The 22,788-nt window shown below is 39.2% G+C and overlaps 1 protein-coding gene across 3 annotated transcripts in view; it reads right to left on the reverse strand.

Moving 5' to 3' along the window:
• The window catches only part of LOC149474340 (protocadherin-10-like), a 136,968-nt gene that overhangs the window by 110,667 nt on the left and 3,513 nt on the right, over positions 1–22,788 (reverse strand). The gene's annotated exons all lie outside the window — the stretch shown is intronic.

The following is a 22,788-nucleotide window of genomic DNA, read 5'->3' on the forward strand; positions in this document are numbered from 1 at the left end:
CAAAGGGCCAGTTTATTGTCCTTCAAACGTTAGAGGGTCCATACTATGGCCACTGAGAGTAAAAAAAAAAGTCCCAGCATCAGTAGAAGTAAACAGTGGCTCATCACTGGAGTCAGTGGGAAAATTAGTGCCCCATCATTGGTGTCGATGGAAAAAATAGTGCCCTACCATTGCTGTCAGTGAGGGGAATAGTACCCCATCATTGGTGTTAATGGAAGGAATCATGCCCCATCATCGGTATCAGTGGGAGGAATAGTGCCCTATCATTGGTGTCAGTGGGAGAAATAGTACCCCATTATTGGTATCAATGGAAGGAATAGTGCCCCATCATTGGTGTCAGTGGGAGTAATAGTACCCCATCATTGGTGTTAATGGGAGAAACCACGCCCCATCATTGGTGTCAGTGGGAGGAATAGTGCTCCATCATTGGTGTCAGTGGGAGGAATAGTGCCCCATCATTGGTGTCAGTGGGAGTAGTAGTGCCCTATCATTGGTGTCAATGAGAGGAATAGTACCCCATCATTGGTATCAATAGAAGGAACAGTGCCCCATCATTGGTGTCAGTGGAAGTAATAGTGCTCCATTATTGGTGTCAGTGGAAGAACTAGTGCCCCATCATTGAGATCAGTGGGGGGAAATAGTGCCCCATCATTAGTATAAGTGGGAAGAATAGTGCATAATCATTGGTGTCAGTGGGAGGAATACTGCCCTATCATTGGTGTCAGTGGGAGGAATAGTGCACCATCATTGCTATAAACAGGAAGAATAGTGTCCCCCATCATTGGTAACAGTGGGAGGAATAGTGCACCATCATTGCTATCAGTGGGAGGAATAGTGAGCCATCATTTGTGTCAGCTGGAGGAATAGTGTCCCACCACTGGTATCAGTGAGAGGAATAGCATCCCAATGTTGATGTCAGTGGAAAGAACTATGTACCACTGTTGCTGACAGTGGAGGAATAATGTACCAAGGGCCAGATAAAAGCAAGCAAAGTGCCACATCCTGCCCCCAGGCCGCAGTTTGGAGACCACTGAAAAAACTTCAGTAAGACAAAGGCAAGAATTTTCACTTATACATGAGTCCCACCTTATATCAAGGTCTTCATCAAAGCCCCCTTACATCAGGGTCCTCTTCAAAGTGCCCCTTATATTGGAGTCCCCCTTACATAAGATTAAAATTAGAGTCCCTCCTTACATGAGAATTTCCATTAGAGTTCCCCTTTACATCAGGGTTCCCATCAAAGTCCCCTCTTACAGTCAGATAAAATCTTGCAATGGGCTGTATTTGGCCCACAAGCCATAGTTCAGAGACCTCAACTCTAACTAAACCAACTGTACAGTATATATTTTAATGATATGACACTGTGCATAAATTTCTTTTTTCACTTTGTCATTAAAAAAATGTTATTAGCTGGCTGTAACATAACAATGTCACCAACCTTACAATAACATCTGCCTAATAGCAGAGTTTGTGACTTTGAGTAATTCTGCACAAGTGTGCAGCACAAGGGACAGTTTACAGAATTCTCCTTTTAATGATTGCTTTATGTTTGTGCTACTGTGCTTTGCATATTTCCTACAAAAACCCTTTGAACTCTGTTTATAGAATAGCCTGTTACTCTAGATAGATCACTCAGTAACAATCTCCTTAAAAATGTAAAATAATATGATTGACTATCCACATCAGCATTAAAGATGCCAAGAATATATAGTATTTTTTCACAATACTACTTCTAATTAACATAATTTTTTTCAAAGCGATAATTTTGTCTGCAAATAAGTAAGACAAGTAAAAGATCTAGGTGATTGCAATCAAAGCAGAATTTTAAGACAAACAAGTTGCATAAATTATGCTTTTCAGATAAAATATTTTTGCTCCTAGAATAAAGGTAAATTGTGATAAAGGTTTAATTTAAATAGTCACAGCGACAAAGGTTGGAAAGACACGTGCCATCCTATGGATCTCCTTGAAATACCCTTCAACAACACAGCTGTCAAACTTGCCGTGGCAGTCTGGCAAATAATAAACATGACATTGATATAGTACAACAGGTCATTTGAACAATAAAATGTAATATATACACAGTGACTAATTAGGATTTGCTTACAGTGACTTCTATAAATAAAAGATGGCCATAAAACTACTAAGCATTGTTACTCAATTTATTAGCTTGTTCAGCTCAAGCTAACCGAAATTACATTTAAGAAACTGTGTGTGCTTAGGCTTAATGAATACCGGACAATGAAAAGATCATTTTGTATATAGCTGAACAGTCCATCCAACGATTGGATGCATTTTACTTATAGACTCTAATCTCTAGGCATTCAATGCCACCAAGTGCTGCTCTCCATTATGAGGCAAAATCAACATTATTCCAACATGCAATACATAGGAATGAACACGAAAACAGCTTTGGATGTTCCAACCATTACTCAAGTTCAAGGAATGTGAAGTGGTTGTAACAGAACATATCCCTCTATAGTGTGTACTTGCCTTGATCCTAAGCACCTAGTCTGATTTCTATCTCTTCTCTCATTCCTCTTCTTTCTGCATTACTCACTGCTGCTAACACCACAGAATCGGAGGAGATGGCCCTGCCCCTCCAACACACAGAAGGTGATTGACAGCCTCAGCTGTGCATGTTTCCCTATAAGTCTGTGTAGAGGAGGGTGTATCCATTCCCTCCACTCAGTTCTCAAATTACACTCAGCATTCCTCTCTATGCTGTGCAGTGAGTGATGACAGATCCCTGCCCCCTGCTTACTGGAGCTAAGAAATACTCTTTGATATGTATGTTTTAGAAGGCTGTAGAGAATAAAGGACTATAGATAAATGGGTACAGCTTATATAAGACTTGTTTCATCTCTGTATGTCATTGGAGACTTGTCTGTTCAGTGAGCATATATAAGGGTTTATAACCATTTTATGGAAGTGCAACACTTTGTGGTATATATATATATATATATATATATATATATATATATATAGAACAATGGTCTACTAGGCAGACATTCCTGCCTGTTTGAACAGCATGTGATTTTGAATAAATTGGCTGGTGTTTTTGGAAAGGGATAAACATTCCAAATATTTTCAGCATATAACGTTTCAGCTATTGTGTGATATTGTATATACTGTATATACATGTGTTATTGGCATTAATCAAGCCTGAAAATTGAATGATAACTAATTTAGCCAAACCCTCACCCAAAAGTTCACGCAGTGCTAACCCAAAACCTTACCTGTAGCCTTAACCTTCATCACACATCGTGTCTCTTCACCGCTGAAGCTACCAATACAACAGCCGTAACCCTATTGCTGATTTTATTTTTGCTTTGAGAGGTATGTGACTTCACCTTCAACTCACTGTCATATTAATAAATAAATAATATACCATTCATTTTGCTTAATCTCTAAGATGAGTTCTGCCAAAATTCTGTCACAGTGGCTCAGAAGTGCCATATATATCATTGGATATGAGTATTAGAATGCAAATTCCAATGTCAGCCAAGTGTTAAAACTCACTAGTTATCTCCTCACCCAGCTAGTTGTTACCCCACAGAACAGCTTAGATTGGGAGCTGTATGTACTTCACAGTTAAATAATTAAAGAGTACCTGTCACCTCTGTAAGCATCCTCAGTTTACTTCTAATGTGCATCAAGAACCCCCAAACCTTGGTCAATCTATGATGCAATTTCTGACCTGAGCTTGCATCATTACTATCCCTTCCATATTGTGCCTTCCTATTAGCTACCCAACATAACTGACAGCCTCATTGGCCAATAGAGAGACATAAGCAGGAGATGGTGCCATGGTGCAATAATGCATATCTTGTCTGGAATTTGCATAATAGGTATGCAATAACCACTTACAGTAGGTCTTCCCTTGCACAGTGCAACTTCCCTTTCATAGTAAACAACATACCTGCCTTTAGTAAATAAACCCCATATTGTCCACGCTATAAAACAGATGGAATGTATAAATGTTCCATTTTTTATATATAAAGTTCTTCAACTAATATGCATGTACAGTACTATACAAGATGCAGATTATATCATGCCGAAGTAAGTTTAGTATATCCACACTAGAAAACAAAAGCAGGCAATTCCACTATTTATTTACGATTACCAACTCTCAAAGAGATACTAATATCTTGCTGCTGTGTTAGTTTATTAAGTGTTCTTGCATGGCAAGACCACTTACTGTTATCTCACATATATATTCTTATTATTATAGTCAAATTTACCACCCTAACTCCTCCCACAGTTTTTATACTACATAGACAGTAATATACCGAAACGTGCGAATTGTTCCCGATTGGTGTACTATTACTTTGTGGAACGTTTTGCCGAATGGTTCACGAAATATCGGTGTTTTTGTGGTGAAATTGGTCCCATAGGAATGAATGGTGGAATGTTCAAAACTAGAGTGGGACCTGACAAAAGCTAGAGTGTGAGCTGAAAAATCAGGACATGATTTCTAAACTGCCATCACTCCCTCATTTTCAAGGCCACCTACACAAATCTTATATCAAAACGTTCAGCTACCCCTGCTGCCACTAAAAATGTCCACGGCTAAGCCATAGTCCTGATAGTTTTCACAATATGACCATTTGTTTGCAACGCACGCTGCCCATCGACATTCAATGAAACTCCACTCTAGCCACCTCACATTTGACGAGCAATTTCTAAACTGCAACTGTGCCTTCATTTTTAATATTTCAGAGACATACTATGCATCAAAATGTAGGTCTGGGTCTTGTGATTCTCACAATATAAAGCTCTTCGGTGTAGGATTTATAATTTTTCAACTACAACCATTTGAAGATGGCAAGTTAGAGCAGTTTCTTTTTAATTGCTCTTCTCTACCCTTGCTGTAGAGTGAGTTGCCATAGAAACCCAGGTGTGTGAGCAGGCAGCAGAGTGACAAGCCACTCCACCCAGTTACTCCACCCACTCCAGTTGTAGACTACTGGTGGAGGCAAGAACACTTCACACAATTTCCCCAGAAATTGTAGCTTTTCTAGTTTATTGCAATTATTCATATCGCGCCTAGAGATTGGAAGGCCTGGAAAAAAAGAACCATTTTTTCCAAAGCCATTTTTTTTTCTATAAAAACTGAAAGAAATTGTGTAACATGTTATTTTATAATTATAAATAATATATCCTTGACATGGTATTCAAACTATATAACAATAAAACCTTAATGAAAGGGTTTTTTTTGTTTCAAGTCTTCAATTATTGCAAGTTCTCTCAGCTGAAGACAAGCAAATTCTTGAATACAATTCAAGTAACACTGCAATTCTTAATGTAGTTCTCAAACAAGAGAAGAACATTTTAAAAAGCAAGTTTAGTTTATTTAATGGATAAGCTGTACTTTTATTTCAAGAATAATACTTTTTATTACACTGTGTATACACTGCATTTCAGGTTCCCAGTGTAACAAAATGATTTTCAATTTGTAAAAGTACTCCACACTGAATTTGTTTTAAATTTTTCTGAAATTCCCATTTTTTGAGAAAAAAATGGAAAAAAAAACTTTATATGGCTTCAAAATTTCTGGAAATTTAACATCTCTAATATTACCATATATTTACGCAGCACTTTACATACTGTAATTCACACCACTCCCTGCCCTCAAGGTCCCTATCTCACTTACACATATTAGTGCAATTGAGATAGTGGCCAATTAACCTACCAGCATGACTTTGAGGTGTGGGATGAAGTTGGAGACCCTACAGGAAACCCAGGCAAGCACAAAAGAAACCTGCAAACTCCATGCAGATAGTACCCTGATCAGGATTTAAACCGTGGGCCCTAGTGTTGGAAGGCAGAAGTGCTAACCACTCAGTTCACAAAGCTAGTCAACCTTGCCCACCCAGTTTTTTTATTTCTAGACAGGAAGTGAGGGGAAATCTCTTGAATGCAGTTAAACCCAACAGGGGCTCTACTCTACTCTATGCAAAATCCACTCTATCCAAGAGTCTAAATAAGCTTTGGCTCGACATATATTAAAAAAAAAAGTGTTCTATCCACTTATAGGTCTACATAGATGACCCTGGTCACCTGCACCATTCTTTACTGTGGTTCGCTGCATTAGAAGTCAATTCATCCACTGCTTTTTCAGTATTTATTGAGCACCATAAATTGGATCATCTGACATCTGACAACTTTTTTAAAAACGTTCGAAGATCCAGTAGTTAGATTTTCCCAAATTCAGGCAACTCATTCACATCTACCTTAAAGAGATATAGAAAGGTACCATTTGAACTATAGTAGCTGGCTATGAAGTGTGAAATGTAGCTTATTCTATGCTCTCTTCATGCAAAACTAAAACACCTTTATGAGAAATCACCAAAATCATAGCCTAGATCTGACTTGCATTTTTCAGCAATTAATATAAGGAGGACTTTACAATCATCTTTATTGGTTGGTTAGTGGCAAGAAGTTTATAGTCAGAGGCAGTCTGTGCTAACCATGGCAATCAGATCAGATTGGATTGCTGTCTCATATTTCATGTGCAGAAGGGGAAACCTATTTGGACAACACAACCTGTCTCAAATAAGAGTCTCCAGATAAAAGAATCATTGGGCTCAAAAACACTAAGCAATACAATCATTGTTTGGCAGAACAACTGCTGTTTTCAGCAATGACAGCCAGTGAGGGAAGAATATAACAGTTACATGGCTCAAAATAGTGATTGTTATAGGAAATACCATATACGTACATTACAGCCTAGTGGAATAGGCCTGTTGTGTATTTTTTCAAATGTTTTCTATAAAACTATAAAACAAATTTAAATTCAAGCAGAGCAGATACCTGAATTTGATTTGGCTTTAACCCTTCTGTGGTCCAGTCTATACAGCAAAGCACAAAGAATTGGAGAGAAGTGGCATAAGGAGCCAGGCAGATGTGCTGCCATGTTGATATGAGTGAGCAAAGTAACAAGGAGACAAGCTCGTCACTGTGCTGCTTCTCCTTCACTGTCCAGTCACAGAGTGACTGTAAGTGAAAGTGAAACTGCAGCAGAGAGTAAACAGGCCCCCTTCCTCTGCTAGGCAGGGCTGTGCTATGGTGCAGAGCTATGTAAATATGAGGACTAGATGGACCGAAAAACAAATCATTTTGGTAGGAAAAAAAAAAGCTTTCTTTTACTGTTTATATTTAGTTTGTAAAGATTCGTTTTAAAAGGTGCATACATGCTACAGTCTGATTACAAAGTCTGAGGTGAGGTTGAATGTTGAAAAGTTATAAATTACTATTTAATCTAAATACTTCAGATTTGACTAAGAAAAGACAGTGAGGGGGATTGACTAAGACTGGAGCCGCTATGCATGGCCACCAATCAGCTTCTAGCTTTTATTTTCATAGTTTGAATGAACAAGATGAAGATAGAAATCAATTGGTTACTAGATTCTGCCTGTTCCAGTTTTACTAAAGGATAAGTTCACCTTTTTTACAAAAAATAATAAATGCACATTTTTTAGCGGGGGGGGTGCAGGCGAGGGTTCATTCGTAACATGTTACATGCTACACCCTGAACATGGGAACATGAAACATGTTATGAAAAGGTGAACTTATCCATTAAGGTTGGACAGAATAGTAGAGAAATCTACAACTGCATTGCCTATAAGATTTAATCTCCTAATAAAAACGTGATACGCTTTTAGAAAACTGTGATTAGATATGATGACATTTTTTCATTAGGACGAATGTTACAATTCATAACATGTTACAAATGTATTCTTGTAGTTCTCAATGAAGCACTGTGGTGGTTCATTGAGTCTTCCTGAGAGTAAGTATCTGCTTGCCCGTACGGGAAGTATAGGCACACAGATACATTGACAGGTTTGCAGAAGACCTGCATGGCACCAGCGATCTGCTGATTGCATGTGCAATGCTTTAGAGGCTCCAAAAACAAAAAATAATAAATGTACATTATTTTTACTAAAAAATGTGCATTTAGAATTTTGTGAAAAAAAGTGAACTTATCTTTTATAGCATCTCTGTCACTTGAAAAAAGAGCTAAAAAAATCTTTCATGCAAAAGAAGACACTTAGGGCTCATTTAGAGTAGCGGTTTGGGGGGAGGGGCTTAAAAACACATGGTTCAATCATGCTTTAAGCGACCCATAAACACCCCCTCCCCTGCAGCAGTGTAGCTCCTGACATGTTCAAGGAGCTACACTGCTGTACTGCCACCAAAAGTGAACCATTCACGCAAATGGGAAAGCATTGCAAACACCCCACAACCACATGTAATGCAATGTAGGACATGAGAAGGCATCACATCGCCTCCTTATGTCCATCAAACTTCTCTGAAAAGTGATCCAAACACTTTTTCAGAGTGTTGTTAGTTTAGAGGTCTAAATTTAGCCTTAATACTTAGTCTGCGATGGTCGACAAGTCTGAACTACCTCCAGACTAAGTTGATTACTACCGTCATAAAATTTGGTGGCTGAAGAATTTTCAGCATTCAGGACTTCCAGGTATATTGGATGCTTGGTCCTCTTCTGTTTACTGTGGTTTCCCCCACCAACTATTGTGTCCTGTAGTGGAGTAGGGGCATGGCAGATGGACCTACAGCACACAGGAATGATGCAAGCATTCAACACACCTGGAAGTGAAGACCACCATGCCAAGGGGTTACGGTTGTTTTGCAAGAAATTTATTTTAAAATGTTTTTGAAATTGTATATGTAAACCCTAACAATGAACTTCTTTTATTTGCTTCCTTTTGGACTGTTAAATACGAGGGGCATTCAAGTAAGACAGTGACTTTTAATTTAACAGGTATAAAAAGGGATGCTACCGTAGTGGTACTACACGCAGCAGTAAGTAGCAAGTGTGTCCTATTACTGATAGGCGGCTCACATGTCTCGGGCCAGTCCAGAGACCGTTAATCAAGATGGCAAACAAAAGTGTTAGTGCATTCATGGAATACCGTGTGGCGATGAAGTTTCTTGTGAATGAAGGCATATCTACAGAAGACTTCAAGCACAGTACGGAGATAAGTCTCTCAGCCACAGTAAGTTACTTGAATGGTGTAAATGTCTCAAAAATGTCGGTACGTCCATCAGCGATGATCCCGGCCGTGGTGGTTCCCAGCCCACAGCAGTCTTTCCTGTGAACATTCACTGCATGGAACACCACTGATCCTGGATAATCAACTCATAACCTACACAAGAGACAAATCTTTCTGTGGGAACTGTGAACACAATGATGACAAAGTGAAGCAGGCTGTCCTAGGATGGTTCAGGCGTACTGTCAAATCTTTCTATGCCGAAGCTTTCCAGGTATTAATCAAATGCTGGCATACTTGTATAAATGTAGCAGGGGAGTATGTCTAAAAATAAATGCAGTTTCCACTCCTTGAAACTTGTTCTTCTATTACATAAACTCAAAAGTCCCAGTTTGACTCGAACCCCCCTCCCCCCCCCCCCCCAAGTATTATGCTACCTTTTTTTTCTTTTATATTTTTGCCAAGTGCAAAAAGATGCCAGTTGACCCTGCCAGAAATAATCCAGTGCTGTCCTCTGCCCTTTGCACTCTGCAATGTAGTCTTAGGCAGTGTCATTAGCCCTGGTCAGTTTACCTGTGGGGAATGCAATACACCTTTTTCCAGTTTTATGGAGATAAGTCCAGGGGAGAGAGGGTTCTGTAGTGCTAACACACCTTCTTTCTTAGGGTAACAACACTGTAAGTATGGAGCCTGATTGATTTGGATGTCCATGTGACTCACCCATAATTGCATATATATACACATATATATATATATATATATATACATACACACACATACACATATACATACATACACTGCTCAAGAAAATTAAAGGAACACTTTGAAAACACATCAAATCTCAATGGAGATAAATATATTGCTGGATATCTATACTGATATGGACTGGATTAATGTGTGGAACATAAGGATGCCCCAATCAATTCCTTCATCCTCCAGGAACTGCCTGCATACTTTCTCCACATAAGGCCGGGCATTGTTGTGCACCAGGAGGAACCCAGGACCCACTGCACTAGCGTAGGGTCTGACAATGGGTTCAAGGATTTCATCCCAATACCTAATGGCAGTCAGGGTGCAATTGTCTAACCTGTAGGTGTCTGTGCATCCCTCCATGGATATGCCTCCCCAGACTATCTATGACCCACCACCAAAATGATCATGCTGAATGATGTTACAGGCAGCATAAAGTTCTCCACAACTTCTCCAGACCCTTTCATGTCTGTACATGTGCTCAGGGTGAATCTGCTCTCATCCAATTCTGGTGTTCAGTGGCAAATGCCAATCGAGCTGTATGGTGCAGCGCAGTGAGCACAGAGCCCTTCTAGAGGATGTTGGGCCCTCAGGCCACCCTCATGAAGTCTGTTTCTGATTGTTTGGTCAGAGATATTCACACCAGTGGCCTGCTGGAGGTCATTTTGTAGGGCTCTGGCAGTGCTCATCCTGTTCCTCCTTGCACAAAGGAGCAGATACTGGTTCTGCTGATGAGTTATGGACTTTCTACGGCCCTGTCCAACTCTCCTAGAGTAACTGCCTGTCTCCTGGAATCTCCTCAATGCTCTTGAGACTGTGCTGGGAGACACAGCAAACCTTCTGGCAATGGCATGTATTGATGTGCCATCCTGGAGGAGTGCCTGTGCAACCTCTGTAGGGTCCATGTATCGCCTCATGCTGCCAGTAGTGATACTGACCCTAGCCAAATGCAAAACTAGTGAAAACAGTCAGAAAAGATGAGTAGGGAGAAAAATGTTAGTGGCCTTTACCTGTAAAACCATTCCTGTTATGGGGGTCGTCTCATTGTTTCCCATCTAGTGCACCTGTTGTTAATTTCATTAACTCCAAAGCAGCTGAAACTGATTAACAACCCCCTCTGCTACTTAACTGATCAGATCAATATTCCAAGACTTTAACCATTTCCATACAGGGCACTTTTACCCCCTTCCCTCCCAGGCCATTTTTCAGGTCTCAGCGCTCTCACACTTTGAATGACAATTGCGCGGTCATACAACATTGTACCCAAACTAAAATTTTATCATTTTCTTCACACAACTAGAGCTTTCTTTTGGTGGTATTTAATAACCACTGGGGTTTTTATTTTTTGCTAAATTAACAAAAAAAGACCGAAAATGTTGAAAAAAAAAACACGTTTTTCTTTGTTTCTGTTATAAAAGTTTGCAAATAAATAATTGTTCTTCATAAATTTAGGCCACAATGTATTCTGCTATATGTCTTTGGTGAAAATAACCCAAAATAGGATATATTTTTTAGTTTGTAGGAAAGTTAAAGAAGTCACAAACTATGGTATAGATCTGAAAATTGATCAATCCTAAAGTACTGACGGCCAATCTAATTTCTTGAAGTCCAAGAATGTCAGAACAGTACAGATATCCCCCAAATAACCCCTTTTTGCAGAGTAGACAGTCCGATGTACTTCATAAGAGGCATGACGAGTTTTTTGAAGTTGTATTTTTTTTGTCATAATTTTTCGGAAAATTAAAAAATTATTTTCACTATTTTTTTTTTACATATTGTCACCAGTGCAGTACAGCGTCATCATATAACTGGCATGGCGGTGATCAGGAACACTGACTGGTGACAGTATGAAAAAAAAAAAATTAAAATTTTTTTTTTTTATTATTATTATTATTATTTTACATTTTTTATTACTTTTTTTCTTTTTTTTTAAGATTTTTTTTTCATAATTCACTTTGACCAAAGTAGTACAATGTTACCATAGTAACATTGTACTACTTTGGGGAAGTGATCAGTATTTTTTTTTTTTTTTTTTTACACAATTTGTTTATAGCAAAGAATTACTTTGCTATAAGCAAGCATTTACCTGAATGACATCAATTCATTCAGGGCTTTTTTTTTTTTTTTTGTGCTTAGCTGTGATTTGGCCATGGCTAATCACATGACACAGCTGGACTGTGATTGGCCCAGCTTGTGCATGTGATCGCTGTGACCATTCACAGCTAGACACTAGTATACAATGGATGTCTTGAATGAAGCCATCCATTGTATACAACTGTCAAGTGACCTGCTGTGATTGGTCACAGCAGGTCACATGGTACCGGCAACAGGGCCGGTACTCAGATCTGTCATCGGCCGTATCCGAGGTATGCGGCCGGTGAGAGATCGGGCCGCTGCACGGCTCTGCAGGTGCGCAAACTGTGCATGCCCGGGAGGATGCCATATGGCGTCCACCCAGAACACTGAGGGATTTTTCCAGCCGCCAAATGGCCATTGGCCGGGCGGCAAAAGGTTAATTGACTTGATGCTATACTCTGATTAAAAAGTGTTCCTTTAATTTTTGTTGAGCAGTGTTAGGACGCCTGTCTTTGCACGCACATGAACTTAAATGGCATTCCAGTCTTAGTCCATAGGGTTCAATATTGAGTTGCCCACCCTTTGCAGCTATAACAGCTTCACCTCTTCGGGAAAGGCTGTCCACAAAGTTTAGGAGTGTGTCTACGGGAATGTTTGTCCATTCTTCCAGAAGTGAGGTCAGGCACTGATGTTGGACGAGAAGGCCTGGCTCACGGTCTCTGCTCTAATTCACCCCAAAGGTGTTCTATCAGGTTGAGTTCAGGACTCTGTGCAGGTCAGTCAAGTTCCTCCACCCCAAACTCACTCATCCATGTCTTTATGGACCCTGCTTTGTGCACTGGTGCGCAGTCACTTTGGAACAGGAAGAGGCCATCCCCAAACTGTTCCTACAAAGTTGGGAGCATGTAATTGTCTAAAATGTCTTGGTATGCTGACTCCTTAAGAGTTGCCTTCACTGGAACTAAGGGGCCAAGCCCAAACCCTGAGAATCTACCCCACACAAAAATCCCCCCTCTACCTAAACTTTACACTTGGCACAATGCAGTCAGGCAAGTACCGTTCTCCTGGCAAATGCCAAACCCAGACATGTCCATTGGAGTGCCAGACAGAGAAGAGAAATTGGTCAATCCAGAGAACACATCTCCACTGCTCTAGAGTCCAGTGGTGGCTTGCTTTACACCACTACATCCAACGCTTTGCATTGCACTTGGTGATGTAAGGCTTGGATGCAGCTGCTCGGCCATGGAAACCCATTCCATGAAGCTCTCTACACACTGTTGTTGTGTTAATCTGAAGGCCACATGAAATTTTGAGGTCTTTAGCTATTGACTCTGTAGACAGTTGGTGACTTCTGCGCACTGTGTGCTTCACCATGCGCTGACCGTGCTCTGTCGTTTTACGTGACCTACCACTTCATGGCTGAGTTGCTGTTGTCCCCAGTTGCTTCCACTTTGTTATAATACCACTAACAGTTGACCGTGGAATATTTAGTAGCAAGGAAATTTTATGGATGGACTTATTGCACAGGTGGCAACCTATCACGGTACCACGCTTGAATACACTGAGCTCCTGAGAGTGACCGATTTTTTCACAAATGTTTGTAGAAGTAGTCTGCATGCCTAGGTGCTTGGTTTTATACACTTGTGGCCATGGAGCTGATTGGAACACCTGAATTTAATGATTTGAAGGGGTTTCCCAATACTTTGGCAATAATTTTCCCAATATATTGGGAAATTGGACAACTACATGATAACACATGAAGGCAGTTTTAATTATAACTCTGTGCAATCTCTAAAGTGCAGTTATATATGTACTTTTAGTGGTTCTTGAAGAAGCGTTTAATGAAACTCCAGAAGACAAAAGGGGCTTTAGTGAATTGTAACCAATTAAATTATTTTTTTACTTTTCCCAATGCAGGCTAAAGTAGTAAAAATAAAACCTATTACTTTAAATGCGTAGCTGCTCTACTTTCTATACTGCTTTGGTTTTCATAAATCAGTCCATCAGAGTCAGCAAAGCAGCTGCTTTTCTCTTCAAATGCCACTAAAATGAACTAATTGGATGCAGCTAACCATCTACCTGCCTGAAATATTATCAGTATTGGCAAGGTTGTAAAAAAAAATTACATACATGTTGTGGAATTTATTAGCCCACAAATGTAACATCTTCTATGCTAGCCTTACTTTTCATTTAGATAGAAAATGGTCAGTCTGTACCAAACTGTTTCGTTTTTCCATCACATTGCTTGTTTCTTTGGAATTGACCACAAGGGAAAAATCTGTCTGCCAGCTTAACTGTGTCCATATTAAATGGAACATTTGAACTCAACTTTGCAGCTTCTCCAGCTTTCTAGCACTTTAGTTGAAAGGCAGCACAGAATAATATCAGTGGGTTTCATATTGATTGAAACTCAAGGCATTTCTTGAATCTCCAAGGCAGAGAAACTTTGTACATTTACAATTATAATAACTGCTAAAAATAGCAATGGCATGCAGTAAAAAATAAACCCAACTGAAAAAAATAGAAGATGAGCTAGATGTGGTAACTGGTGTTACCCAGATAATGATTTGACTGATTAAATAATTAGAGGAAGTTCATTAGTACCCATTATTTGTATTCAGATCGTATTGGCATTATCATATTACAGAAAGGCGGCACAATACTTCCATTAACTCTATTATGTGCCAACGGAAAGCGATAGAGTTAGCCAAACATTCGATAGGAATAGTAGTTATATTCTACAGGCATGCACTTAATGGACTCTGTTTACATTCTGCTCCAAAATCAGAGATATTACATTTTGTTCATGCTATCTTGGACTGGAAATAGATTTATGTAGGTCATATGAAATAGATCTATGTAGGTCATGGCATTTACCATTCTGCCAACCTGCCCACTTCAATAAATCAATCTGCTGTTTGACAAGATGTCTACTGGGAAACAGTGATATCAATGACGACCCTGATTGTTGTGAGTGCTGATCACTAGAGGGGATTACTTAAATGGCATCAGTGAATGTCTCGGGATCATGATGTGCCATTGGATGACTCATAGACACTGACAAAGGCTCCTAAACCTGTTTCAGTTCCAATTCAAAGAGAGGTCAGAAAGGGGAGAGGAATCATCATTGTATAATGCAAGAAAATGCTACAATCAAACTGTCTTAGATGATGCATCCCACGCCTTGAATGGCTCAAGCAGACAGTCAGATTCTGTAAAACTAAATATTTCATCCCTGCCAAGTATTGTCATCTTCCAAATGTCCATGACTTTGAAATTTCAGGCTATTTCAATTACTGGCTTCAGGCCCACAGCAACCTTGCCTACATATATTGAGCACTAGGAATCATGTAAGAGGCTGAAACCTCACACAGAAGCCTTGATATTAGCTATTAAAGTTGATCTCTAGTTATATAAAATACATACACTAATGCAGCTAACTGTTCATGAGTGATACTTTAATTCGGCTCTCTATCACCCACTTGTGATTAACTGTACAGAAGTACTCAGACTGTAAGAGGGAAAGCAGCACAATGAGTAAAACAGCTTTGCTAATAAGATGTGAAAAGTGAATAAAGAGCAAGTCCAAACAAATGAATAATGGTGACAGTCTCAAGGTGATCAACAAAGTTTTTCATCAACGCTTCCATATGCAACTCTCCATATGGAATGAAACCGTTATGATATACCACCAATGTACCACATAGATGGGAGCAAATGGATGTCATCCTGCTCTTTTTCTATGCTTTGGCAGAGTGACGCAAGTCTAAAGTTATAGCTGCCACATGTAACCCGTTTTGGAGGAGGAATTGCATGATATCCCAGAGGGTGACCATTTGGAGATACAAAGCACATTTAGACTTTTTTATTTGTATGAGTTCATTTGCTCCAGTAAGCATGTCTATGTAGCACATTGGTGATGAATCGCTTGGCCAAAGCATAAAAAAAAGAGCTGGAGAGGCCACATAGTGTATATATTTATTTATTTAAAAATGTATACACTCACAATATTAAAATGCGTATGCGCTAATCCACACAACTGGTCCCAGGAGTCAAATGGGCCACCTCCTGGTATTGATGTACATTATGACGTCCATTTGCTCCAGTCAGCACGACTGTGTGGCACATTGGTGGTGGATCACAATGGTGTCATCCCTTTTGGAGAATTGTATGTGGAAGCATAGATGAAAAACTTTGTAGATCACCTTGGGACCGCCAACATTATTCATTTGTTTGGACTCTATTCACATTTTAATTTATATTGTTGTGTTATTTTATTAGTGCTGCACTTTTGTTTATATGTATTTATCAATTTGTGTTGATTATTGTGTCAGCTGCTCTATATGTCCTCTGAGCGCATTGTTTTTATTTATTTACTAATAGGAGGAGAAAGCACAGTAATAGAGAGATGAGTTTAAAAGGGTGCTAATTTTCCTGTAAGAATCAGTTAACACACTGGGGGAGGAAAAATACCTGTTACTATTACCTAGGCGCAGCAGGGAAAAATCGGGTCTCTTCTGATAATCAGGGCTATGGTGTGTGATAAAGCCTTGTAAATCTGTTGGCAGGAAAACACCTCCCTTATATGAATTTCATTTCTTTCTTTAGCTGTTTGCCTGACATTCAGCTTTACGTCTAGCAGCATAACATTTCAGGAATATGGATTTAGGTATATTGAGTGGACCTTATAACTTAAGCATAGTTGCATAGTTTGCAGTTTTTTTTATTGACAGCAACATTTCAGTTGTAGGTTAAGCATTACTTTAACACCAATTAATCAAATCAGCATGTGGCTATCTATATGGTGCACATACAATAGCACAGACACATACCCACTTTGCATGTACCAATTAGCAACTAAAGTGTTGTAATACTAATTTTAATTTTAAGGACATCAGAAAAGTAACTGATACACTATAGATTCTCACAACCTTATTATTTCTGTAGCTAGTCTGGGAAACCTATGCAGTTAATAAAAGAATATATTTCATTAAACAATGTAACACAATAGCATAGTAAATCAGTCTTGAATAATTGCTCAGATCCCCTAGCTTCAACCTGTGAAAATGTTATTATTATTATTTTAATATCGCTGATTCAAAATAAGGCAAAATCAGACTTCATTAAGACAGCTGGCAAATGAGGTAAGGAAAGAAATTACTTCTTGACCCCCTCAGTGGCAGTCAGATTAATTTCCTGCATTAATTAATCCACTGATGAATCCTGTTAATTACATCTGGAGATGCCACTTCTACTAAGGAAGACACCCGATCCATGTGTATATTCACCTATAACGTTAATCATCAGCACCTCCTTCAGCAGAAAATTCAATATCTACGTAGTGAAGAACCCCCGTGTACTCTGGGGATAAATGGTTTCTTTTCAGATCTAAGTGGATGCCACCTGTGCAGGTGCACATCTTATGTCATAGTTCTTTAATTAGGTTGACGTTGCCTAGTTATATATACATATCTTGGTAACAACATGACATTAACAGCAGCACTGCGCAGTTTCGCATGGCAGCCAATCACAGGTCCATTTTATTTTATGAATGGAACGACACTTGACCAATTAAAACTATATGATAGAGTGATAGGATATACTGCACCATTTGGATTGTAATAAAGTCACAATGTGATGGAAAGCAGAGACCTAGGGATTAGGATAATACACTATTGTTGAAAGATACTGTGGGCAATTAGAGCAATGTGTCAGAGCAGGTGAGGCAAGCTGCCGGCTTGTTAGAGAGAAGCATGAACAACTGATGTTGGAGCTGTCCATGGTGCTGAAACTGGAAGCCAGTATACAGAAGATACCAGCAGGTGCTAAAATGTGGAGCAGGACAGGATAGGGAAGGCAACATATCATATTAAATGTTTACAGCATGTGTGTTAGCATTTTGTATTTTGATAATGTGATAATGATGTCATAATTAAAACTCATCCGTAATTAAAAGGCCTTTATGAATACGGAATCAATAGAAAAACACTAATAGCAGCCTTCCTGGTAAAGGTGATCATATATAGGGTTGAACAATGCTAACACATCATTAGAAAACAAAGACATTGCCCAGGAGCTCATTACCAGCCAGGAGATTTAACCAAAGTCTTTTTTACTGTCTCACCCAAGTTCAAACCTTAGCCTGTGGTGACAACTTATTACTGCAGAACAGACATACACATGCCTGTGCGATCACTATTACTCAAGACAAAGACTTACAACCTATAGAAACCAATGAGAAGCAACATTTTACTGTTCTGAGGAAGCTAAACTGGCATCTGATTAGAAACTTAGACTGCACATTGATTTTGTTTTAACTATGCCTGACAGAGTTGTCAAGCAGAAATATATATATATATACATATATATATATATGTGTGTGTGTGTGTGTGTATAGGAGGAAATTTACTAAAACTGTAGCATGCAAAACCTGGTACCAATCAGCTTCCAAGTTTCATTGTCATCTTTAATGTACAAGTTGTAGTTAGAAGCTGATTGGCTACCATGCCCAGCTGCATCAGATTCTCCAGTTATAGTAATTCTCTACCATACTATAAAATATATTATACTGTAATATATATATATATATATATATATATTCTTTCAAAAACCCACTGCATATAATTAAAGGCTCAGACATTCCAACAACCCAACAATTATATTTCAGCTTCAACTAAAGTTGAAGTTGAAAAGGCGCTTTCCCTTTTCTCACATTTCTTGGGAAGTTCAATTAATAAAATTTCTACGTCATAGCTTGTGGCTCTCTCCCTCTAAGGGTCACCATATACACTACAATCTGTCCATACAATTTTTGCACAACCAACTTTGGATACACTAAAACTATGGAGCATGTGGACCTTCCCAATCTATCCAATCAATTTGCACTACATAGTTAATGGTAGATCTAAATAAGTTTATACAATCGGATTGAATAGTGTATTGTCACCTTAACCCCTTGGCATCAGCACCTTCCAGCCCTTTATGAGGTTTGTCACAGCGGTCACATGGTCGGAAAGGTCTCGATCACCAGTAGAAATTGAGATCTTTCCATAAGGCACTGGTAAATGTGCTGGGAGATTGCAGGACATGCGCTCTCAGCATGTTTATTTACCTTGGGTACGAAAATATGCAGCCTCTCGGTGTCAAGGCCCAGCCACCAAGAGGTCGCATATTTGCGCACTGTCAGCACCAACAGGTTAAAACTCTCACTTCCCCTGCTACAACATGTTCCTGATCCTAATATTGCATTCCCCACACTATGGGGTTGACTTACTAAAACTGGAGAGTGCAAAATCTGGTGCAGCTCTGCATAGAAACCAATCAGGTTTTTTGTTTTGTCAATGCTTAACTGAACAATCTGAAGCTAGAAGCTGATTGGCTACAATGCACCAGATACTGAGATCTCCAGTTTTAGTAAATCAAACCCATAGTGTGGGGAATGCAATATTAGGAATAGAAACATGTTGTAACAGGAAAAGTACGAGTGTTAAGGTGACCATACATTATTCAGTCTGATTGTATGATCTTCTTTAGATCTACCATTAACTATGTAGTGCAAAGGTAAACAGTACCTGGCTGAACACAAATTGATTGGATCAGCCCCTAAGAATTAAAAATCTAAATACAGTATAGAACTCTTCTATCATATGTGCAGCAGCTGGGCAGCATTGGGGGTCCTGTACCAGAGTACCCTAGAGACATAGGAAACAATGGGATATTTAACTCTCCATCACCTACAACTCTCAGTTTTGGGTCACATCTTTCAGATATATTGCAACATATTTTTTTTCCCACATTGAGTGATATAATTGCTAACTTTTTATGTAATAAAACATATCTGAGTAAAACATGATTAATAAACAACACTGGTACTTTGTTAAGAATTGAACACCAGCATAGGCTATCCCTTCCATCTAATTGCAGCTAGGGTGTTTTCTTGGGGTATTGCGCCATCTGCTGGCCATCTGAAGGAATGACCCCACTCTTATCTCTTGCTGGCCTTTGTGTTTGATATGCAGCATTTAACAGACGCCAAGCGGATCGTAGAAAATAAGATAATAAGCGGGAAATCAAGGCTTCCTTTCTGCAGCTACAACACCTGGCACAGCAGTGATGCCCGAGCCCTGGCACTGTGTGATGAGAACGCCATGCCTTCTTCCCCAATCTTATGCCTTCCTCCCAGGTATCATTAAATGTTACTTCCAGCTGGATTCATTGTTGTCACAACTGTCAACGGTATAGTTTAAAGATCTATTCTAGTGCTAATAGGAGCCCCAGGGAGTTGAGGGATTCTCTCCTGAGCCACAGGTTGACTGTCACTGGACTTGTATGTGACAGATAGGAAGAGACAGCCTGCTCTACTCTCCATGCTGGACTGTGACACCTAGAAACCAGAAGAGACAGGTAGACTTAACATTTGTCTGCATATGGCAGATGACCCACAGCTAAGTATGGCCAATCTCTGCTTACATTGTCTTTATAGTCTACTTATGGCTCTATGTCATTGTTCCTATACACCCTCACTTTGTACAATGCAACAGTATATGTTGGTGCGATAGATGATAGATAGATAGATAGATAGATAGATAGATAGATAGATAGATAGATAGATAGATAGATAATGAATAGCATGAATGTTGAATATAGTAGTATATAGATGGTATACCAGGTGTATGAACACCACTTGTACCTATGTTATAGCTCCTATACATTGTCACTTTGTACAATGCAACAGTATACGTTGGATATATAGATAGAGAGAGAGAGAGAGAGAGGGGGGGGGAGAGAGAGAATGAATGCATAGCATAAATATTAGATATAGTAGTACACAGATGGCATACCAGGTGTATGTACATCACTTGTACCTATACTATAGCTCCTATACATCCTCACTTTATACAATGCAACAGTATATGTTGGGGGGGAGAGAGAGAGAGAATGCATAGCATAAATATTAGATATAGTAGTATATAGATAGCATATCAGGTGTATGTACACCACTTGTACCTATGTTATAACTCCTATACACTCTATATACAATGCATCAGTGTATGTTGGAGCGATAGATAGATAGATAGATAGATAGATAGATAGATAGATAGATAGATAATGCATAGTATGGATATTAGATATAATAGCATATAGATGATATTCCAAGTGTATGTACACCAACTGGACCTATGTTATAGTCCCAATACATTCTCAATTAGCAGAATGCAACAGTGTAAGTTGGGGCTATACATGTATACAGTAGGATGAATAGATAGATAGATAGATAGATAGATAGATAGATAGATAGATAGATAGATAGATAGATAGATGCATAACATGGATGTTGGATATATATAGCCATCTACAGATGACATACCAGGTGTATATACACCTGTACTTATGTTATAGCTCCTATAAATCCACACTTTTGCACAATGCTACACTGTTTATTAGAGCTATAGATGGAAATATGAACAGATGATAGATAGATAGATAGATAGATAGATAGATAGATAGATAGATAGATAGATAGCACATAGCATGGATATTAGATATATACAGTAGTATACAGATGACTTACCATGTGTATGTACCGCATCTGTACCTATGTTATAGCTCCTGTACATCCTCACTTTGCACAATGCTGGGTTGTATGTTGGAGCTATAGATGGCAAAATGGATAGATAGATAGATAGATAGATAGATAGATAGATAGATAGATAGATAGATAGATAGATAATGCATAGCAGGATTGCTATATATGTGATAGATGTTGTTAGAGATGACACAACTTCCAGGTGTATGCATGTCACCTATGGTATAGCCCCCAAACATCTTCACTTTGCACAATGCTACAGTGTAGGTTGGCACTATAGATAGAAAGATGACAAATAGATGATGCCTGGCACTAATATTAGAGTTCTACAGTAGCAGGTATATGTATGCCACCTGCATCTAGACACTGAGCTGTAGGATAGCCCTGAGTGTGCCACTGTAACCTTGGAGCACAATAGCCCAGCAGAGCTTACAGCTCCCTAATACATATTGCAATCCATTTATTCACCCCAGCAGCCACACACTGGTGCTTTGTTAATCTAGAGAGTGTCTGTATAAAGAAAGACATATGTGGCCTCTGCATAGTAATGGGGCTCTTGTCTCTCCCCCCAGCCTGCTGAAATTCCAGCTAAAGCAGATAATACAGTGTTGTTGGAGCTAGCAGGAGGGAGAGCAGGATTTATGGGCACACTGATCAGTGATTCACAGCTCTCAGACACTGATTTCATGTGTCACACGTAAAAGGCAATGACAACACAGCCATCGAAAAAGATCCATTCGGTCCATCCTGAAGGACGCCCTTGGAGTTAGAACAGAATAATTGTAAGACATAAATTATATACACAGGATTGAAGCTGGGGAGAAGATTTTCCATAAAGCTAAATGCCCTTGGATGCTTATGAGGAATACATGAGCAGGATGCTCAATGCACTTACCCCTTTCGTCTCACATGCATTCTGACTGTTGATGATCAAATAAAAACTATCTCAGTCTACATTGGCTATAGCTGCATAATTTAATCATTATTTTAAATGTTGCATCAACTTGAAAAGTAGCCAGCATTATGTTGCTAGGTTCACACCTGAATGATTTGAAGCGCATTTTTTGAAGCGATTTAACGCTCAACATGAGATTCCATTATACTCAGTGGTGCCCATTCACACATGAGTGTCATGTCACTTGAAGCTTGTCAATGGATGCTTGGAAAAGTACAAGAGCTTATTTGAGGCAAAGTCACATGTTTTTGATCCCTGTAGACTTCAATGGGAGCACCTAAAAGGCACGCCTAAAAAAACCCAAATGTGCTCCAATGCATTCTTTTTAAACATCTTTGAACTTGAGCAGCATTTCGGGGCCTTGGGAGACCCAAGAGATAGGAGTCCCCTGAGGTACCGAAACA

Source organism: Staurois parvus, unplaced genomic scaffold (genome assembly GCF_062004578.1).
Source record: "Staurois parvus isolate SC_StPar_1 unplaced genomic scaffold, SC_StPar_1.0 ptg000006l, whole genome shotgun sequence".
NCBI lineage: Eukaryota > Metazoa > Chordata > Amphibia > Anura > Ranidae > Staurois > Staurois parvus.